Raw genomic sequence first — 10,627 nt, 5'->3', positions numbered from 1 at the left:
ATGGTAAGTGTTGCTTTTCTCCAGCAATTTACAGGAGGGGCCTAGAACTGGCAGGCATCCTCAGTGGGCCCAGGGCCCCAAGGCATTCCAAAGAAGGGGCAGGGGGAGGGGCCGCTGCGCACCTCTTAGTACAAGAATCAAAGCACAAAATCTGCTGTTGAGACAGGTTGATGCGCAACATGCTTCTCAGCAAAGATACGGAGCATCTTTCTTTCAGGATCGCCAAATGGAAGCCAAATAGGCATTGCAACCTTCACTAGGGAACAACTCAGCCTGCAAAGATGGCATCTTAGTTCAATCAGAATAGAGCTGGAAGGGACCTTGGAGGTCTTCTAGTCCAACCCCCTACTCAAGCAGGAAACCCTATGTCATTCCAGACAACTGACCCCAGGCCAGTTACAGCTCCCCAGGGCCACTTTCCCACCAAGGGAAGGCAGAAAGAGCAGAACAAACCCTAAGAGACTTAATAATGTTTCAGAAATCCTTTTCCTGCACCAAAATGTGTGCAAGTGGACTGTCCACCGTCTCCTCCACGAGACTGGGATGAAACCTCTCCAGGTGACGGATTGCAAATGGCAGTAGTAGCGGGATACACCTTCCGCCTAGGGGCAGAAGATGGGGAGACCCCTTCACCAAGCACAGCTGGGGCGGGCAGCAGCAGCATCTGAGAGGGACAAAGCTCTGCCCCTGGCCTGGGAGCAGAGCCTTTCCTAACCAAAGGGCCAAAGGAAGGGGATGCAAGGCCTGGACTTTGGCCCCAGTTTAGTTGCTGAAGCCCAAGACTGAACATCGGTGCACAAGGCCTTGCTATGGGAATAACCCGTCTCTGGTCGGGGACAATGGAGCAGGAAGTACACAAGCAGGGAGGCAGTTTTCCTTCCTTCCTTCCTTTGTTCACACCTCCAGAGTCTTTCTTGGCATTGAGGCCGTGGACATGGAGGGGGCTGTGCCCTTTGCTTCCTTTCTCCATCGGCTTGCTTGCCATGATGAGAAACGAAGGGGTCAAGGCCGCTGCCAGGTCCTAGCCAAGCCCCGATGCCCAGCACCCCTGGAAGCTTGGCCTTGGGAAGATGATTCCAGGGTGAATGGGAACAGTCACCACCAGCGCTGGTCTATGCTGGAGCCACCTGGTTCCCAGGTGCAGAGAGAGTGAAGTAGAGGATTGTGTGTAACAAATTCACACAATACTTGGGTCAACCAGAAATAAAATTTATAAGTTTTTGCAAAAATTGGTGGAGCTTCAGCCTAGCACAGCAACAGAAGTCCATACCCAGTTATAGATCTCAGCATCTTTTATACATCTCTTTCACCGGCCGCAGGTCCCTCCTAGCCAGGCCCAGTTGGTAGGTCTGGTTGCTAAGATCCCAGCGCCTCCAGTTTTCATCTTCTTGGTATTCCCCTTTCCTGTTTTTCTGTACAACCCAGTACCTGTTACATATTTCAAACTAGAAGCTGTGTATGTCATTGCCTGTCAGCATTCAGACATCAGGCAAATATAGCGGTACCTCTGGCTATACTTTAAAAATACTAACTCTAGGCAAATGAACAAAAATTTAATATACAAAAAGCTATGTGCTAGTCTACATTATGGAAATTAACAACCTCTTGAATTTATTATCTTGTTGGGTCAAACTTAATTAACTCTTTATGCTTCTATTTTGATAATAATAACTTGAAACCATCCCCTACAGAACGGTGGCTGTGACAATGGCCAGAACAGCCACTACAACCAGGGCCACCAGGACCACCAGTTTGCATTCCATGTTCTTCCAGGATTTCTTCTTGGCCTTTGTTGTCTTGGCGAAAGCAGAACTCTAAAAAAAACAAAACAATTTGAGACAGCTGCAATCTCATTCTGGTGAATTCAGGTTGTCCTCAGTTTATAGCTGTTCATTTAGTGACTGTTCAAAGTTACAACGGTGCTGGAAAAAGTGACTTTTCCACACTGAAGATCTCTGCAACATCCCCATGGTCACACGATCAAAATTCAGGCACCCGGCAACTGCCACGTATTTATGACCGTTCCAGTGTCCTGGCTCATGTGATCCCCGCTGGCAACCTTCCCAGCTGGCTTCCATTAAGCAAAACGAATGGGGAAGCCACATTCATTAACTGCACTGATTTCCTTAACAATTCTGGCAAAAAGTTCACAAAATGGAGCATAAGTCACTTAACAATTGTTTTGCTTAGCAGTGGAAATTTGGGGCTCCGTGGTGGCCATAATTTGAAGACTACTTAAATCGGCCTTTGGCACTAAGGTCTCTCCCTGGCTTCCATGGGAATTACTCACCAAGGCCCCACATCATGAATGTCAGCCACCAATGGGACAATGGCTGAAAAGAGCAAGGTTGTGTTCCAGCTTCTGCCCTTGAGCTAAGTGGCCAGTGGATGGAGCGCTGGCACCAATTCCAGAGTGAGGAGAGAGAGAGTCAGCCTGGCCTCTGCTCTCTGTAAGTGCCTGCCTGAAAGCTGCTCGAGGCCTCCCTCAGCCACTGCTTCCGATTTCAAGGCCTGGCTGAGAGAAAGTAACCCAAAATCCCCCATAAGGCTTCTAGCAGCCCCTTCCCTGGTGATAACCGGAAAGTGGACAGAACAAAGTCAAACTAGAGTCTTGGACTTTAAGAGAGCTTAAAGAGAGCAAGTTTAGGAAGGATCCGTGGATGGAAATCTTAATAGGGAAAACAAGACATGTGGGAAACTGAAAAATGAAATTATAAAAGCTCTTTCTAACACAATTATCACAGAGAAAGAAAAATCAGAGAACTCTGACTAAACCAGTATGCTTGCATACATAACTCTCTAATAAACTGAAAGACAAAAAGGATAGGTGTAAAAAATGGAAAGAGGGACTCATAACTAATATCCACAATAATAATAATAATAAACCTTGCAACATGACAAAAAAGCAAGAAAAAGTCAAGGAAACAACTGGTCCACTAATGGGAGAGGATAGCAAGGAGGTGACAGGCAGCAGGGGGGGGGGGGTGTCACCCTATTCTCCAAAGCCCCTGAGGACAGGAAAAAGAAGGGGAAGATCAGTAAAAATAGATCCAAACTAGAATTCAGGGGGGGAAAATCTTGACACACAACAATTAATCAATGAACTGTTTGCCTCCAGAAGTTGTGGATGCTCTTTGCCTGGAGGGTTTCAAGAAGAGATTGGACAATCAGGAATGATATAGATCTCTTCCTGCCCGCTCAACCCACAGGTTGGACTAGAAGACCTCTGAGGCCTCTTCCAACCTTGTTCTATGTTCCTTGGGCCTGACCCCACTGAAATTCCAACTGGGAAGTAGGCCCAATTGGTCATCCAGCTGCCCTTGCAAGGCTCTGGACAAAGAACTTGCTGGTCATCCTATCTGCCCCACCCAGTCCCCACATCACCTTCCATACCTGTTTATGAAGCTCATCAGCTCGCTCATACAGGTCGCTAAGCTTGCCCTCGCGGTCCAGCATTTTGGTGTAGTTGTCTAGCATGATTTCTGTCACCTCCTCAGCCTCCTGCTGGCATTGCTTCAACTGGTTGTCAGCCTGAAAAAGGGGACAGGTTGGTCACATGTGGGACTGGGGCTCATTCCCCCAGTTTGGTACAAGAAGACATTCCTTGAGACCCAAGGAGGATTAGCTGGAAGGGCCTGTTTCATATCAATGTAATGGTCCTGGACTGTCTTCTCTGATGATCCTGCGACTCATGAGAGAGCAGCCAGGTGTGCTCAGGATGCCTGCGAGGCAGGGGTGAAATCCAGCAGGTTCTGACAGGTTCTGGAGAACCAGTAGTGGAAATTTTGAGCAGTTCAGAGAACCGGTAGTGGAAATTTTAAGTGGTTTGGAGAACAGGCAAATACCAACTCTGGCTGGCCCCAGGAGCGGGTAGGGAATGGAGATTTTGCAATATCCTTCCCCCTGGAGTGGTAATGGAGGTTTTGCAGTATCCTTCTCCCAAGAGTGGGGAGGGAATGGAGGTTTTGCAGTATCCTTCCCCCAGGAGTGGAGAGGGAATGGGGATTTTGCAGTATCCTTCCCCTGGAGTGGGGTGGGAATGGAGATTTTGCAGTATCCTTCCCCTGGAGTGGGGAGGGAATGGAGATTTTGCATTATCCTTCCCCTGCTATACCCACCAAGCCACAGAACTGGTAGTAAAAAAAATTGGATTTCACCACTGCTGCAAGGCACTTCTGCACCCCCAGGTGAGCATTCCGGGCATGCTCCAGAATGCTCCCTTCCCTGAAAGGGAAACTGCTGGAGGGCCAGCATGCGTCTCTTTCTAAGTAGAAGATGAGCAAAGGCAATGGAGGCAGAGCATTTAAACATCCCAGACATACATTCCTTGTTGATCTCTTGTATTTACCTTTCCCTTTGAGTGCTCCAGGTACCACACATGTAACATTTGGGAGCCAGTTTGGTCTAGTGGTTAATACACCAGGCTAGAAAGCACCAGAATGTGAGTTCAAGTCCTGCTTGAGCCGTGAAAGCCGGCTGGGTGACTGACTCAGCCTGACCCACCTCACAGGGTTGTGGTGGGGAAAATAGGAAGAGGAAGGTGTGTTCCTTAGAACTTAGGGCTTCAGGCTGAGCTCTCCACAGGAGGGGGGGAATCTGAAAGGGGGCTGAGCTCCGCATTTGGGCACCGCCTGTTTTCTTGCCCCACATCTTCGTTCCCACCACGAAGGAAGTGAAAGGTCGCCCTTCCTCCGCCAGGCTAGCAGCTGCGGGCACATTGGCCTTTTACCCGGAGAGCCTTGGCGCCAGGTGGGTCTCCGGAGCGAGAGGGGCTCCAGGCCGGACGCCCCACCAGAACGGCCTCTCCGAGCGTTCCTCATCCTCCCATACACGGTTGCCCGCTTGCCATGGAGACCGAGCTGGCCGCGCTTGCTCAACGGGGGCTTTCCACCCTCTAAAGGCGTCGGGGAATTTCCCCAGCGCCGGCCTCGGAAGGGAGGAGCTTCTGCGCCTTGGCCGGCTCTAAGAGCGGACCGAGGAGCCTCCGGGGCTTACAGGGCAAGGCCAGCCGGACCGCCCCGGTTAGGAAGGCCGCGGCCGCAGCTGCCGGAGCATGGCCACCGGAGCAGAGGCGGAGCCGGCCTTTCTACCGCTCCCTGGACGGGGCAGACGGCCGCTCTTCTCCCGCAGCCGAACGGCCGCCCAGGGGCCCAGCTGAACAGTCCGGGAGCGGCCGTGGGCAGCGACTGAGAAGCTCCGAAGCCGGCAGCAGGTTCTGCCCCGACGGCCTTTGCCCAACCTCGACCGCAAGGACGTCGTCGAGCCAGGCCACGAGCCGCCTCCGGGAAGCCGGTCACGAAGCTCTGCTCCGCTCCGCTCGACCGGCCCAGGAACCCGGGAGCCCGCCCGCTCAGAAAAGGCAGCCGTCGAAGCACTAACCATGGCCGGCGCTGGGAATTGGAGCGGACCAGCGGCGCCTCCACCCTAGCAGCGTCCTCTGGTCGCCCGGGGCGAGGGAAGGCGGGACCTGCTGCTCCCCTGTAGCACTCCACCCCCGCGCCCCCCTCCGGGGGCGGGACGCGGCGCTCGCCTCGGGGCAGGTCGCTTCCCCTAACTCAGGCGCCGTTCGGGAAAGGCAATCCGGCGGCCGCCGCTTCCCCGCCCTTGTGACTTTTACCCACCGGGAGCAGCTCTTCTGCCTCTGGGGCCCCTGTGGCCGCAGGTCCCGCTTGGCTCCAAGGAGGCGGGGGGGGGGTGACCCGGCACCCCATGTCGGCGCCCCGCCTGCCCTGATCGGGCCCCCAGGCAAACTCAGTGGGCCCAGGGCCCCAAGGCATTCCAAAGAAGGGGCAGGGGGAGGGGCCGCTGCGCACCTCTAAGTAGAAGAACCAAGGCACCAAAACTGCTGTTGGACGGATTGATGTGCATCTTGCTTCTCAGCAAAGATACGGAGCATCTTTCTTTCAGGATCGCCAAATGGAAGCCAAATGGGCATTGCAACCTTCACTAGGGAACAACTCAGCCTGCAAGGATGGCATCTCAGTTCAATCAGAATAGAGCTGAAAGGGACCTTGGAGGTCTTCTAGTCTCAAGCAGGAGACCCTACAGCATTTCAGACAACTGACTGTCCAGTCTTTTCTTAAAAACCCCCCAGGGATGAAGGAGCCACAACCTCTGGAGGCAACTTCTGTTCCACTGGTTACTTGTCCTCACTGTCAGGAAATTTCTCATTAGTTTCAGGTTGCTTCTCTCCCTGATTAGTTTCCTTCCTTTGTTTATTGTCCTGCCCTCTGGTGGTTTGGAAAATAAATTTTTGAAGATGGGAACCACATCAGCTCCTTTTTGAAATATATTGCACAACGGCTTTAAGATAACATCTGCCAGTGCCTTCAGAACTCTGGGATGTAATCCATCAAGTCCCGGTGATTTATATCCAAGATCAGACAGGTGTTCTCTAATCATTTTCTTGCATATTTTAATTTTTATTTCTAGTCTGTCTTTTACAGTCAGGTTTTGGTAGGTTGGGCTACAGTTTCTTTTTGCATGAAAAGACGGATGCAAAGAATGAATTAAGCAGTTCTGTTTTCTCTCTGCTTCTTCCTTGCCATCTTCTATTAAGTGGACCTACTGGTTTTTTAAAACTTTTTTTCTTGTTCTTTATATTTTGAAACTTTTTTTATTACCTTTGACATTTGTTGCAATTCTTTGTTTACGCTGAGCCTTTGCTTTCCTATATATCTTTCATATCTTTGCATATTCTGGCTATCTGCTGATACTCTGCCTTAGCTATGTGTTCCTCTTTCCATTTTTTGTACTTATCCTTTTTGACTTTCAGTTTATTAGAGAGATCTTTGTGCAACCATGCTGGTTTTTTCCTTGGATTACTTGTTTTTCTTTCCCAGTGGTGTTTTGTTGGGATGAGAAGCAAAATGTCTTCAAGGAAAAACCCAGAAAGTCCAGTTTCCTGTTGAAAAAGGACCTTTGGGACAACCGTGACCCGGATGACTGAGAATCTCCATAGACAGGCAGCCACAGCCAACTCAGTGCGCTCTATTAATTGCCATCACCACTACCACATGATTACCCAGCTATGCCCACCCAGTCACATGACCACCAAGCCATGCCCATCAAACAAGCCACGCCCATAGAACTAGTAGTAAAAAAATTCTGGAGCCCACCCCTGTTGTGCATGTGTGTGTGGGTGAGAAACACTCACACACACACACACACACACACACACACACACACGTGCACATGTTACCTCCACCCACCCCTGATCAAACTGCCCGTAATTTGGCTGTTGGGGATTTAAGGAGGTAACTGGTTGGGGAGCTGCTCCTTGGCCTAGGCTACCCCCAGAAGGAAAGATCTGGCCCAGAAAGTCCTTTGTTCTGGGGACACAACTGGGGCAGGGAGGGGTGCACCTGGGCACCACCCACTCCCTGTGGTCTCCCAGATACCAAGAGCCGGGACACCCTCCCACAAGCCAGTAGCCAAATACCTGACATTCCTGGGAGCCCAGTCACACCTGAGGCATGTGGGGAGGAAAGGACAGGATTTCCCAGGTTTGCCTTTCTGCTTCCAGAGCCAGAGAGGAGCTGAATGGAGAAGCACTGCCGTTCATCTTGGAGGGGGGGAGGAGGACGGGAGGGAGCAGATCCAAGGTGCAGCCCCAGGTCATTCTGTTTCTCTGCTTAGGTAAGACAAGATCTCTGAAACCATCACCCTGCAAAGCTTGGGCTGCCTAGCATACATTGTGGTTATGATTCAGTGCCATTTTCTGGCTTCGTTCGGTGACCAAGCTTGGCATGGTGTCCTCACTCGACCCCTAAAGTGAGGTGAGGGCCAGGCAATGTCATTTATACCTTTATGCATGTAAGGGTGGTCTATACCAGGGGTCTCCAAGCTTTGCTGGCTGAGGAATTCTGCGAGTTGAAGTCCACAAGTCTTAAAGTTGGCAAAGTTGGAGACCCCTAGTCTAGACTGAATTGTCCAGCCTTAAGGAGACCCTGGTATAGCAGGTGATTTGGACCCTCTTGAAATGCACGAATGGACCATCAGTGAGAAGACATTGTCCCACTTGATAGAAGACACAAAACAGTAACAAATCTAACAGAAAGTAACGAGATTTAGCACAGGGATGGAGGGAAATGTTTTTCTTCTTCTGGTGCTCAGCTGGGAATTCAGAGACCAGTTGCTAGCCTCTCTACCATTTTCTTGGCCAGACAAACAGCCAGAAACCCAGGGGTTGGAGTTCCCGTGGCAGTTTCTCAGTTTCCCGTGGCAGCCAACACAGGGAGGGGGCAATTCTGAGAATCGAAGTCACCCATCTTAAAGTCACTGAAGTTGAGACGCACCACCTGCGTGACGTTTTCAGAAATCCAAGTGCTTCCTCCAACTTGAAGAACTCCCAGGTTGCATTCCCACAACATTTACCATATTGCTGATCCTCCTCATTTCTGAATCCAGAGCTCCAGCTTGGGGTGGGGGGAAGTGGGGAGTTGCGCACCTACAGAATGGCAACTTTTGGGACCAAAAACAGCTCGTCTCTAAGAAGACAAAACTTCATACTTTAGAACTGAAACAATGACCCAGAGCAGATGGCTCTTCACTCTTGGAATGATTAATCTGAGTTTAATTTGCTAATTAAGCAAAGCCATCGTTGAAATGTCACAACTACATCAAGCCAGGGATGTAATCCTATTGTAACCTGTCTCAAAATAAACATTGGTTGAGGAAGCCTCTCGCCAATCAGAAAGCAAGCAGATTTTTTGTTAATGCCTGTTTTTTTGCAATAAATTTGATCTCTATGTAGAGGAAATGCATGGAGATGAGAGGCAGGGAGGGGGTGCCTTTCGGGCTTCTTAGCTGCATTAGTCATGGCATTGGTGGTGTAATATGGGAACAGCTCAGTACACAGAAACAAAGGACTAGGTTTTGTCAAAACTCATAAGATTTTGGTGAGAGTTTCTGAATCACACTATTTTCTGCAACTCAGTTCACCCAAAGCCCTTGAGGCACCTTCCTTTTTTAATGATGTTTGGTTTTGTTTATTCTGCAAATTAAACCACTTTCAGTCCAATGAATGCATTGTTGGAAGACCTGAAAGGCAGATCCTCATTTGCTGAACTGAGGTGGTATCAGAAAGGGTGAACAAAACATGCAACAAGACTGATGACTGATCGATCCTTCAGACGTCTTTGAGAAAAATATCAGACCAAATTACCAGTTTTCTTTGATTTGATGGGCGATTTCGGACTTGTGGACACGCAGAGACAGAAAAATGGCAACTCAGGAGAGTTCGGCCACTTTTCTAAAAGTCACAAATCCTTTTATAATAATAATAATAACAAAGTTGGAAGGGACCTTGGAGGTCTTCTAGTCCAACCCCCTACCCAGGCAGGAAACCCTACACCATTTCAGACAAATAGTTCTCCAACATTTTCTTAAAAATTTCCAGTGTTGGAGCATTTACAACTTCTACAAGCAGACATGAGGGGGATTTCAAGGAACCGGTTTCTCAAATGTAGATGTTGCCAAGGACTTCTGGGGGTCATAATCCGAGTTTGGTCTGGAGAAGGAAATCCTGGCCTTTTAGATAAGGCTTAATGAAATGTTACGGTAGAGAGAAGCAATAGTGGAAGACCCTAGAAAGAAAAGGCACGGAAAAGAGTTTAGATAAAGGTACTGATTTCAGAATGCTTTGGGATGCAAATCAGAAGCTTCACACAACGTAATAGTGCAAATTAAGAAGAACACCAGCTATTTGGGATGAGATCAAGTGAAAGGAAGAAGAATGAAAGACATTCCAGAGAAGGTAAGTAAGGCTCTCAACAAATTAAGTGCCTACAACCGCAGTTTTTATTTATTTATTTTGTGGAGTACATATTAGATAATATCTATAAGTATAAACATGAATTGAATATTTAAAATGAATACAATTAAAGGGAACTTTAGGACAAGGACGGTAGGCACGCTGGTGCTCTTATGCATGCCCTTACGTTAACTACGTATTACTTAGTAATACTTAGTATTACTTAGTATTAATTAATTAATTAGTATAGAATAGAATAGAATAGAATTTTTTATTGGCCAAGTGTGATTGGACACACAAGGAATTTGTCTTGGTGCATATGCTCTCAGTGTACATAAAAGTAAAGATACGTTCATCAAGGTACAACATTTACAACACAATTGATGATCAATATATCAATATAAATCATAAGGACTGCCAGCAACAAGTTATAGTCATACAGTCATAAGTGGAAAGAGATTGGTGATGGGAACTATGAAACGATTAATAGTAGTGCAGATTCAGTAAATAGTCTTGACAGTGTTGAGGGAATTATTTGTTTAGCAGAGTGATGGCCTTCGGGGAAAAAACTGTTCTTGTGTCTAGTTGTTCTGGTGTGCAGTGCTCTATACCATCGTTTTGAGGGTAGGAGTTGAAACAGTTTATGTCCAGGATGCGAGGGATCTGTAAATATTTTCACGGCCCTTTTCTTGACTCGTGCAGTATACAGGTCCTCAATGGAAGGCAGGTTGGTAGCAATTATTTTTTCTGCAGTTCTAATTATCCTCTGAAGTCTGTGTTTTTCTTGTTGGGTTGCAGAACCGAACCAGACAGTTATAGAGGTGCAAATGACAGACTCAATAATTCCTCTGTAGAATTGGATCAGCAGCTCCT

General features: G+C 48.5%; 1 long non-coding RNA gene across 1 annotated transcript; it reads left to right on the top strand.

The window, feature by feature from the left end:
- The first annotated feature begins 3,541 nt into the window (after window positions 1-3,541).
- Window positions 3,542-8,707, top strand: LOC131203737 (uncharacterized). The gene is made up of 2 exons (XR_009156469.1): window positions 3,542-3,920; window positions 3,963-8,707. It is a non-coding gene; the product is annotated as an uncharacterized LOC131203737 (long non-coding RNA).
- Window positions 8,708-10,627: the final 1,920 nt, after the last annotated feature.

The sequence above is a fragment of the Ahaetulla prasina genome, chromosome 9 (genome assembly GCF_028640845.1).
Source record: "Ahaetulla prasina isolate Xishuangbanna chromosome 9, ASM2864084v1, whole genome shotgun sequence".
Taxonomy (NCBI): domain Eukaryota; kingdom Metazoa; phylum Chordata; class Lepidosauria; order Squamata; family Colubridae; genus Ahaetulla; species Ahaetulla prasina.
Note: the sequence above shows the minus strand (reverse complement) of the source record. Positions and strands in the feature narration are given on the sequence as shown.